This window comes from Lissotriton helveticus, chromosome 5_1 (assembly GCF_964261635.1).
Source record: "Lissotriton helveticus chromosome 5_1, aLisHel1.1, whole genome shotgun sequence".
Taxonomy (NCBI): domain Eukaryota; kingdom Metazoa; phylum Chordata; class Amphibia; order Caudata; family Salamandridae; genus Lissotriton; species Lissotriton helveticus.
Window position 1 is genome coordinate 709,756,234 of NC_136065.1, and position 12,181 is coordinate 709,768,414.

At 42.4% G+C, this 12,181-nt stretch overlaps 1 protein-coding gene across 1 annotated transcript in view; it reads right to left on the reverse strand.

Annotated features, from left to right (window-relative positions):
- Positions 1-12,181, reverse strand: part of LOC144753355 (uncharacterized) — a 219,737-nt gene that overhangs the window by 27,778 nt on the left and 179,778 nt on the right. The window lies entirely within an intron of this gene.

The following is a 12,181-nucleotide window of genomic DNA, read 5'->3' on the forward strand; positions in this document are numbered from 1 at the left end:
GCCAATGGGCTTGGAGTCCTTGCTAGGGGTTCCAAATAAGCCTTTCCACCAGCCTTTTTATGTCTGAAGAATCAACATGAAAAAGCTGGAGTAAAGGTCAATCATAATCACCATGGCAGTGCCAGAGAAGACACGGCCTCCATTGTGGGGAATGCGATCCGACCAACCGCCCAATAGGCTCCTTGAGCCCTTCGGAAGCTGTTGGTCAGTCCCCCTGCATCATAATGCAGCAGTCTGACTGCGGCCAAGGATGTCAGTGGGACCGACACCGACGTGTCATTGATGTCTTTCCACGAACATCGCAATGAGGCCCTATGTTTTTCATATGACTGTTTAGGTGAAAAGTTACAAAGAGCTTACCAGCTGGATTTTGTTTGGTGAAAAGACTGACATTTTTGTCCCATTTAAATGCATTGTAGTGAATTCCTAGATTTTGATTTGGATATGGATTTGATGGAATAAAAAGGAGCATATAATAAGGGTAACAGCATACTTTTTCACAATAGAAATCATTTATTGGCTATATCAACATCATTTTAGGAACCGTGGTGATTTGAACCACTGAAAACACGCTAACCTTCTGCTCGGATTTAAATAGCCATGTTTGAGAGAAAACACTTTGCTCATTTGATGGAAGCTAAAATTTGAGCACATTTTCTCTAAATAAAGAAATATCATTCTCCTCCGTGTGAGATACATTTCTGACATGCAGAGCAAAATATGTACATCCAACAGCAGAATCAGTCTGTTAATTGATTCCCCAGTGTTTTACTTCAGCTTCACAGCATAGTTCTAAAAAACAACTAGATTCTTAACATTCTATATTCAAGAAAACAGAGACGCACTTCTGGATGCCATTTAGCTGGAACAGGAACTGTAAAGCCTTTCCTATGGGACAAGGTGAAGTAAAAGTGCATCCTGGGTTTATTGCAGATAGGAAAGTAGCATGTTTAGAACATGTGAGGATAAGTATTTTCTGTAGCAATTAATCACATGATATATATTTTAAAGGGGCTACACACATTACACAAGTGATATCCTTCAATCAGAAACCCTTTTTTTTTGTTTACTCAAGTTAACCATTCTCTCTTTTTCTTAACACCTCTTCAATTTTAAGTAACAGCGTGTTGGTAGACATGAAAGGATATTTTAAGCTCACATTTAAATGTATGGGAGTAGTTATTTTTAGAGGTGCAAGAAGTTATTTAAAACAAATAGATTTGTGTTTATTATACTGTAAATAAGACCCTGATAATGACTCGTTAAATATATATACATTTTTTGTAGTTTTTCACACTTTGCTTATCGGTAGTTGCATCGACCTGTAAGAGTGCTCTCTGGCTACACATGAATATGTATTGTGAGCAAAAACCAAGAAATCGTAAATCACATTTAAATATTTATATTTATTTTCTATAAAATTGTTTTTTATATTTAAATGCTTTATTGAAATGTTCACAATAAAGAAAAATGACCAACATAATAAGTTTGGAGTGTTGTACAATATAGAAATTCGGGCCAAAGATACAAACTAATATTGCATATAATTTTGCATTATTTCAACGTTATTATTCCAAACCTTGGAAGACAATAATAAAAAAAGAAATAGAGAAAAGAGAAAGAAAAGGAAGAAAAGGAAGAAAAGAAAACAAGGAAAAGGGACAGAAAAAAGGAAAGCTCGATAAAAATCAACAAGAGAATCTATATTGAGAGACTAATGGCGCTGATATACAATTGTTAGAAAATTTACTTATAAACACTCAAAAGACAAAATAATGAAAAACAGAGCATTCGATATTATGCACATCAAATACCAGAGTTTATAAATGGAGCATGAATGCTCATAGAGGTTTGTGATTAATGAAATAAATGTCTAAGGAGTTCCACAAAGCTTGAAAGGTGGTTTCCATGGAGAGCTCTGTAGTGCAATATTGTCCATACCCCTAAGATGAAGAACTCAGTTCATCCATCCTTTATATAAAGTCTTGTGTGTATCTTTCCAATTAATAAGTATTATCTTCACAGCTGATGTAAGTAAGAGGTAAAAAAGGGCTTTATCTGTATCAGTACAAGCTTCAAACATTAAAAAGCCAGTAGTTAGTGCAGACAACTCTTGTTTTAACTCACATTTAAATACCTTGGAGGGAAAGAGAAAAACCTTGTCCCAAAATTACACCACAGCCTTACAAAGTAGAATACAATGAGCTAAATCACCAGTTTCCTCTTTACAATTCCAACACAGTGATTCGTCCCGAATTCCCAAAGAGTGTAGTTGGGCCGGGGACTGAGATGCCTTGTACAAAAGCCAATATTTAGTTTGAGATAGTACTGGGGAGATTTTATTGCTTGTTGTCGGTTTCCATACTTGTGGAAATAAAGAATCGGGTATCGGGCTAGTGGAGTGTGAATCCCAGTAGGTAACAAGATTATCTGGTATTTGCAATTGGATTGCCTATCAATTATCGGATCTAACGGAATATTAAAGTCTACACCAACTATAATGAGGTCATCTTGAGGAAGATCCTCTATAGGATTTGATGTACCCTCCCATAATTCTGGGTCATCTGTGTTGGGGCCATATATATTCACCACATGTATGAGATCCTCACCTTTCCTTAACTAAAAATCTACCATTACTATCAAGAGTTTGTGATTCTAACAAAACATTCACTTTTTTAGCTATCAAAGTGATCACACCCTTCCTTTTATGATCAGCCGGTGAACAAGTAATTGGTGAAATACAATTATGCTTAATTAACGTAGTATCTTCTTTAGATAATTTCGTTTCTTGCAATAAAATTATTTCCCCTTTGGTTTTAGCTAAACACTCAAATATTTTCCGGTGTTTGATTGGGTGATTGAGCCCTTTAACATTTATCGATATTATCTTGAGATCTTCTGCAATATTGCATGTACTAGGTTGTGCCATCACAAATACCACTGATAGCAGGTGTGTTATAGAAGAGGGGCTTACTTCCACAGTAAATACTAAGTCATTTTCATAAATCGCAATCACTACATGGATATAACCTGTTATGGTAAGAAAAAACTATAAATGCCAATAAGTATTATAATTAACATAGCACATAGGTACTCTTGTCCAATGGGGCCAAGATGCAGCCCAACTAATGATAGAAATAAGACAGTGAGCAATCGAAAAAAGAAGGAACAAAATAATAATAAGACACAAAAGGTAATACCCAAGAAACATGTCACAGCACATCTATTAGTGTTCCTCATAATCTGGGGAATTCCCAACCCCAATCAACCCTCACCCCCCTCCCTACCCAGCCCTGCAAACCTCAAATGTAGGAGGTGCGACAACAGGAGCGTCAGACTGTCTAGCAGAGATTGAGTTACATCAACAATATTACGAATTCCAGAGATTTACATTTAAAGTGAATCAGATGAAAAATTGCATGAGAGCGTCTTCAGAAGCAATCTAGCTCATAAGGAAGGCTACTGCCTAGAGCAAGAAGTAAAGGTAGCCATCCCCTTTAACAATCTTGTATCGCAATAAGTAGGGTTGATATAATCTAGTCCTCGGTCTGCAAAACACACTTATAAAAAAAGATCTGGCTATAAGATTATCAATCGCACACAAGCTAAGCACATGAAATAACAAAGTATGTGATCTTACAGTGCTACAGGTGCTGATTAAACACAAAATGGACAATTAACTGTTATCTGGTTAATAAAGGATATGTGAACATCATGGTTTCCTTTTATTGGAGGAAGATTGGGTAGACTCCATAGCTTGAGGTGGGAAACCTTCTTGAAAGTTCAGAAAATCTTTAGGGTCCGTAAAGTAGTGATGGCGATCATTGGCTATGATTCTAATCTTAGTTGGGCCGACAAAGGAAAATTTAATGTTCGTAGCTCTGAGTTTGTCTCTCAGGATGAGAAACCTCTTTCTGGTGTTCACCGTAGGCTTGGAGAAGTCCTGCGTAAAAATAATTTTGTGGCCATTCCAAATCAGTTGATGGCTTTAACATGCACAGCTGAGGATAGCTTCAGCATGCTGAAATCTTAGGTGCTTACAAATAATAGGTTGGGTTATTTGACGTGAAGAAGAATAAAAGGAAGGCACTCTATGTGCTCGGTCTAAGTCTAAAGGGTTTGAAAATGTTATACCAGTAAATTGGGGTATACAGTCTTCCAGAAAAGCTATACATGACTCCGCCACATCTTCTGAATCTTCTGGAACACCTAAAATCCTCATGTTACCTCTTCTATTTCCATCTTCAAGCTCTGTAGTTTGTTGTTGAGAGTGGCAGTAGTGTCACTAAGGTATTTCAACTATTTATTGTTTTTTAGAAGAAACATTTTCAATGTCACTGATCCTCTGTTCAGCTGCTGAAATTTTAGAATTGATTGCACTCATGTCTGCTCTGATTGCCGTAAGTTCTAACTGCATAGTGTCCATGTTTTATTGTATGGACTTACCAAGATCATGTACATCTGCGAGTCTTTTAAGAATCATGCTATGTTATGTTATGTTATGTTATGTTATGGGGTATTTATATAGCGCATAATCATCGAAGAGGTCTCTAAGCGCTGTCCGAGAGGGGTCCAATAGAGAGAGGCAGAGGGTCAGGAGTGGTTTACATAGGGCTCCAGGCTTCCAGGAAGAGAACAGTTTTTAATCACTTCCTGAAGGTGAGCAGGTTGGTCTCTTTGTGCAGGCTTTCAGGGAGTCTATTCCATAGTGGTGGCAGCATAGTTGAAAAGGCTCTCCCCCCAGCGTAGAGCGCTTAAAACGTGGACATACCAGAAGACAAGCTTCTGAAGACTGCAGCCTCCTGATGGGAACATAATGGGTCAATTTGTCCTTGATAAAATTCGGGACCGAGCCATAGATGGCTTTGTGAGTGATACATAGACTTTCGAACTTCACTCGTTGAGGTAAATGTAGCCAGTGTAGGTCCTGTAGCAGCAGAGTGACATGTGTCCTCCTGGGTTTTTTGAAGATCAGCCTGGCCTTGAAACCTGGCCAGGGATTTTTTTGGTGACCCCACGTAGAGGGAGTTACCGTAGTCCAGACAGGCCAGGATCAAAGATGGGACCATAGTCCGGATAGTAGAGAAGGATAGCAGTGCCCACAGTTTCCGGAGTTGTCGTAGCAACCCCTACGCAGGGTCCTACCACTGCTGCGACTTGTTGGGACATTGATAGTGTAACATCAATTTTTATCCCTAAACTTTTCACTACGGGTGCTGGTACAGGAGGCTGTCCCAGCTCACCAGGCCAAAACAGCTCAATCCAGGGGTTTTCTACAGTAGTGGCCGCTAGCACCTCCGTTTTATCCGGGTTTAGTTTCAGGGAATTTGCCGACATCCAATTCACCGTAAATTTCAGAATATCTTGCATTTTCGCCTGGGATGTGGGCGACTGGTCTATTTGAATAAAGATTTGGGTGTCGTCGGCATAATTATATACCCTACAATCCAACTGATTTACTGCAGCGATTAGAGGCTGCAAATAGACATAGAAGAGCAAAGGGGACAGAGCCGAACCCAGTGGCACTCCACATGTCAAGGTCCCAGGGTGAGATACCAGGTCTGTGAGTTGGACTCTTTGGGAGCGGTCTCTAAGGAAGGAAGCTAACCAAGCACTGGCTGTGTCCTGGATCCCCAAAGCAGCAATCCGCCCCATGACTTGACTATGATTCACCGTATCAAACGCCTCGGAAAGGTCCAGCAGGACCAGAGCACATGGCGTCTTCCTATCCGCTCTCAATCTCATCTCATCTAGTATGGAAAGCATAACTAATTCCGCGCTAAAGTGAGGCCTGAAGCCCGCCTGGTTGGGTTCAAGAAGATGGTTGGTCTCCAGGTAAGAAGCAAGGGACTGCAGCACATGCTGTTCTAGTCTCTTAGCCAAGAATGGCAACTGAGAGATAGGTCTGAAATTTTTCAGATCCTTATCATCCGCGCCTGGTTTCTTCAACAGCGGGATCACCCGAGCCTCTTTGAAATTGCTCAGGACCTGTCCGGTCACCAAATAATGGTTCAGGAGCGCAAGCACCCTGTCCGTTATGCTAGGTAGAGCCAATCTAAAGATCTTAGGGGGGCAGGGGTCTGAGGGGGAGCCTGATTTCCCCCTCCCCACAAGCACTGTCAGTTGTTCGTCTGTAAGAGCAGGGAAAGAGGACATGGTGGCGTCCACCACAGGAAAGTGAAATGTTGGCTCAATTGTGCATGGGAAAGTTGGGGTATTCTGGATAGTCACCAGCAGATCGCTGATCTTTCCCATAAAATAGGTTTGAAAGTTTTGGCAAACAGTTTGCGTGAAGACCGGCTTTTTTCCCTCTCTTTCCTCAGTTCATTTAGAACCTTAAAAACCTCCTTCTAGGGGCCGGACATTAAAGGCGATGCAAGATCTAGAAGGGGGGGGGGTCCGGGTTTTTTGTATAAATTCGGGTCCCCAAGATTCTTCAAAAAAGTCCGTCTAAAGGTCTTAAGATCAGCCTTGATTCTGTGGTGCAGACTGAAGCGATGTTGGGGTATAAAATATTATTCAGATCTGGCCCCCATCTGGGACTCCCCTGGCACGCCAATATGCCTTAAGGACAGTCTTTCTCAGGCTGTCAGGAGTGCAGGTGTAGCTACCTGGTCAGACCTTGTCACAGCGGAGGGTGTTCTTCCGTGGGAAGTTCTGCGGGCTAAGATAGGGGATTTTTTTTTCCCGATTTAAATACATCCAACTCCGCTCCTGGTATGTTACAGAGAAAGACAACATCGGTGGAAATTGGGAAATTGAGGTAGCACTCCAGTCTGTGGGTGTTAGGAAGAAAGAGGTAGCCCTCTGGTATAGAGAATTGCTGAATTCGGAAGAGACCACAGCCACGCCTTTAAACCAGGTATGGAGTTCATCGGTCTTTGAGGCCTCTGCTGCTGATCTTTATGAAAGATCTCTTAAATTCTTATATAGGTATGTTAAGTCGGCTTCATTGAAAAAGTACCACTATTTTGTATTAAATAGGCTGTATTTTACGCCAAAAAAAATTAGCAACGTTTGTCTGTCCCTCTCCTTTGTGTCCAAGGTGTGATTTAGCAGAAGCGGACGATATTCACATGTTCTATGATTGCCCTGTGATTGGTCCCTTTTGGACAAAAGTGGGAAAGACACTGGATAGTGTTTTAAAAGTAAAAATTGGACTGAATGGGGTGAGGGTAATATTTGGGTTGGATTCGGAAACTACTAATGAGCTCAGTGAGGAACAGATCGCCTTATTTTTCACTCTAATTATTATTGCCCACAGAGAAATTTGTATGCTGTGGAAAGATCCAGCCCCCCCACTGCATGATAAATGGCTACAGTCTGTTCTAAAAACTGTACGGCTAGAGTTGGGGGCTATACATAATAGAAATACCATAGTTTGGCTCCCACTTTGGGAATGGGCACTCGAGCTGAGGTTGGTATCCGATTCCGAGATTGTCCAATGATTACACCGGGCCCCGGGATAAAGGGGTAGCCAGGTCGGCTTCGGGTGCAGCAAGGACTCCAACCCTGGGCGCACAGGAGAGAACAAAGGGTTGCTGGTGTCTTTCTTTTGCAAGTGCCAATGGTGAGATGAGGACAATAAAAAACAAAAAAACAAAAAAAAACTCCTTCTGTGGGTTGGCTGCTTCAGTAATCCTAGTCTCATAGAAAGCAGCTTTCTTCATTAGAATAGCTTTTTTATAGGCTGCAAATGTTGTGGTGTAAGCTGCGTGTGTAGTAGAGTCATAGGTTTTTCGCCACGCTCTTTCATATTGGCGGAGGGATTGTTTGTGCTGCCGCAGCGCCTCGTTATACTAAGGGGCCCCCTTGTTCTTATCGGCCACTCTAATCTTGCGTGCGGGTGCTACAGTCTCCACCGCCTCCTTGAGAGCTTGCATGACGGCAGCACTTTCCGTGTCTAGAGTACTACTCTTGGGAGGGGCATGGTTGGGAAAGAAGGCCATCAAGTCACTGGCAGTCACTTTATTCCAACTTCGCCGCATACTCCATTTCGGAGGAGCCTGTGTAGTCTGGGAGATAAAGGAGAGATGGCCTTGCAACAGGAAGTGTTCCAACCCTGAACAAGGGGAAATGATCAGGGGATTAGGCAGCGTAAGCGATGCCCAAATCAGGTCCAAAGTGTGCCCTTTCTCATGAGTGGGGCCAGCCACCAGTTGGTTCAGAACTAATGCAGTAAGGGCATCCTCTAACTGTTGCGCCTGACCTTCCTTTGGGGTAATTTTCCAATGGAAGTTAAAATTTCCTTGTAACGAGCACGCAGGTCCTGGACCAGCTCTAGGAGGAAAGGTTCCATAAAGCCAACTGGCGTGTGTGGGGGACGATACACTATCAGTACAACTAGACAATCTCGCGCGGAGCAGAGCTTAACACCTAAAACCTCAGCCCCTGCAATATGTTCTAGGCATAGGGTTTCCGTTTTCAGCGCTTGATTGGACAGAAACGCGACCCCCCCAACCCTGGTATTGCATGGTCTATTGCAATAGATAGCAGTGAAGTCCGGTGGCAATGCTGCTACCAGGTCCGGCATGGAGTGCTCATCCAGCCAGGTTTCAGTGACACACAGAAAGTCTAGACTGTCCTTTTGCAGGAGTGAGAAGACCTCTAGGCTGTGTTTGTTCAGTGAGCGAGTATTTAGCAGTGCAAACCTGCAGTTCATATGACCGGATGGCTTTTCCTGCTTCCTAATAAGGGTATTCACTGTTCTGCTCGGCTGGTTGCAGCTGAGGTGTGGTCTCATCAGCCCATGTTGTTTAAGTTTCGAAAGGGTGAGAGGCTGCAATACGTAGTTATCTTTATTCATAGTGCACAGCTCCCGATTAGAATAGCAGAGGATGGGTCCAGGGGTCCTGGCCCCTGGTCCCGGCCTGGTGCGGACGGGCGCAGACGGGCTTCCCATTGGCGCGCCTTCAGCGTGCCAGCGGCGCGCCCGCTGCTCGCTTGTGCCATCCGGGGATTTAATGGGCCCGTGACTCCTCCCCAACCCACCACATGGCCCTGCTGTGCAGTGGCCGCAAGACTAGACCGCCGACTGCCGTAATGCAGTGGGCGGAAGTGACAGGAAGTGATAGGTACAATGGGGGCAGAGGCAACAAATTTACCAAACACAGCGGGGAAAAAATAGAAATAGTGCCAGGAATCAAATTTTTAAAAGAGCAGTAACATAGCAGCAGTTGTATTTCAAAATGATAAAAACGCAATTTCACAGCGTGTCCTTTCACGCAGCCCACCTCTCTTGGGCTTACCTCTCGAAGCGCGCTTGTGCCATCCGGGGATTTAATGGGCCCGTGACTTCTCCCCAACCCACCACACGTCCCTGCTGTGCAGCGGCCGCAAGACTAGACTGCCGTAATGCAGTGGGCGGAAGTGACAGGAAGTGACAGGTACAATGGGGGCAGAGGCAACAAAGTTACCAAACACAGCGGAGAAAAAATAGAAATAGTGCCAGGAATGAAAATTTTAAAAGAGCAGTAACATAGCAGCAGTTGTATTTTAAAATGATAAAAATGCAATTTCACAGCGCGTCCTTTCACGCAGCCCACCTCTCTTGGGCTTACCTCTCCATTTTCATCGTGCTACTCATGTCCGCTTTCGTTTTGATGGGAGAATCAGATGGAGAAGACTCCCCTTTGTTCTTTTTAAACTGCAGCCTAGCCTCTCTTTTAGCATTTGTAGCAGCAAAGAATTGGAAAAAATAATTAGGTGTAATCAAACTAGAGAAGCTACAAATAAATGGATAAAAGGCTGGTATCAATAGAGCTCTGTGAAGCCGAACAATGTACTCCATATCAGCCTGCTGTTAAGCTGAAGTGAGTCCACTCCTCAGTGAATGTACGCCATTGAGTCCCACAGTAAATGATATGGGAATGAACTGACTCCGTCAGCTTCACTTATGAGGCAAGAAAAGTCAGAAGCTGCTTTAGTATCTGCATGCAAAAAAAAAGAAAAGACAAAAATATAGCTAAATACATCACCTCATTATATATTTGGAGTACGCCTCTGGTTTAATGTATGCAGCCCCTCTTTATCAAAATTACCGGGCAAGGAGAAAATCAAAAAGATACTGGTACCCTCTTTGATATATGAGGCATTTAGGAGTCTAGCAGTGACAAGATTAGTTCCTACAGGTCTAGAACATAATTGCAATCCTGCTGCAACACCATTGATAAAGACACTAATGCAGATCTTCAAGCAACAAACACTCTCCTCTACCAGGTCGGATCTTGGCTGATAAACATGGTGATCATTCCTCTCGTATAATCACCATGACAAGGTCAGGCAGCAGACACCATTGCAATGTATTTAAATCTGTTTCAGACATCCATTTGGCTAAAAAGGCAAAAGCAGTAAATTGGCAGCGAGGACTTTATCACTCACGCGTTGTGCCCAACAAGTCAACTGGGACTTTAGCGCCGATCTGACACCAAAGAAACAATGCTCACCTTGGTCTTACTTGGCGGCCATGACGGGGTCAGGCACAGTTAGTGGATTGTGACGACAGCTAGGTCTGGTCTCCACTTCAAACCACTGCGCTCAGTCACACCAAATCAGCTGATTACGCGCTTACCCAAGCCGCTCAGTTCATTTCACTCGCTGTTGAACAGACGGACTTCGTCCTCAGTTGCAGCTGCCATTTTTGGATCAATGCGCCGCAGCGCCATACACAGCAGAACTTTACTAAATTGGTGTAAATATCTCAGCGAGGGTATGACTGAGTGAAAGTCCCATATAGCCACTGCTTAACTTGAGTTTCAAAAATCCGCTGGGCATTCAAAGCACTCCGGGCTCATAACATTCCCGATCTGCCATTTTGAGCTCTCGGAACCCCGCACATGCCAAACTGCCCACGGGAGTATCTCCAAGACCCTCAAACCATACACTCCCATGATGATATCCACAGAAGTAGCGCTCAATCAGGGGCCAAAATCGACGGAATCACACAGCCATCGGCTCTGCCGTTCAAACCACGCCCCCATTTTCTATAAAAATGTTGATCTATATAACTTATAAATGATTGCTTTCAAGGTTAATGACATTTAAAAATAAGTACAATTATAATTCACACAGAAAATGAGGCCCCTATTTTAAAACAAAATGAAAATTGTCATGGACTAAACAATTATCACAGATTTGGAACAATGTAAATATGTAGCACAAACAAATGGAACTAATGTTATCAGGGACTCTTTGTTCCATGAACATGTAGCAGCAGTGGTAATAAACATTTACAAGTATATATTAAACTTACTACACAGCAAAGTGAATGATTCTCAAGCAGAATGTTCCTCATGTTCTGTGAGTTAAGGGAATACTCTGGTTCTTTATTAGACCTCTACGATTTTCAAAAGCAGATGTCACATGAAGAAAATGTAGTGATTTGTAGGATGAAACTGTAATGAGTCTTTTCTCAGGTACTAGATATGTATTATCTGGCTAGATAATGACAAGCTAGGAGACAAATAAATGCTGCATTTTTACAAGTGTTGAGTTGTCTGATTTACAATATTTAATATTGACTTGAGTTTGCTCTTCTTCCAGTTTCATAAAATGAACTCTTATTATGTATATTGTATCCCCTGGTCTCCTTTCTTCTTTTGTATACTTGTTATGGTAATGTTGTCCTTCCATGTAACACTACTCCATGACAAGCTCAAATAGCTATCTGGAGAGGAGACCTTACACTTGGCTGGTAGTTTTGAGCACACATCCTCACATTATGTATATGACTAATTAAGGGATTTAAATATTCCAAGCAGTCTTTCACTGTCTTTGAGAAATGATTACTGTCCAAAACCAATTACAAGCTCATACTTCAGTGCTGATACTGACAGTAATGATATCAATGTATGTCATACTCCATGTACCAATACAATAGGGTTACCAGTTAAAGCAATGTCAATGTATATCAGGATCTAGAAATGCTTAACTATGTCAATATCAGTAAAGACAATATCAACATACGCTATGACAACTGTACACACAATGTTGAGAATGTCGATAAAAACGACACCAGTGACTGCCAATATATTTTCAAGAGTTCCAGTGAACTCACATCATTGCTGTTGGTTTTACCCAAGTTGACCTGCCCATCAACCAGCATCAGAGATACATGATCAGACAGGCCTTGTGACCTACGCCTACTGAATAACAGGTCACAGGCTCTCTCTTAACACAAAGA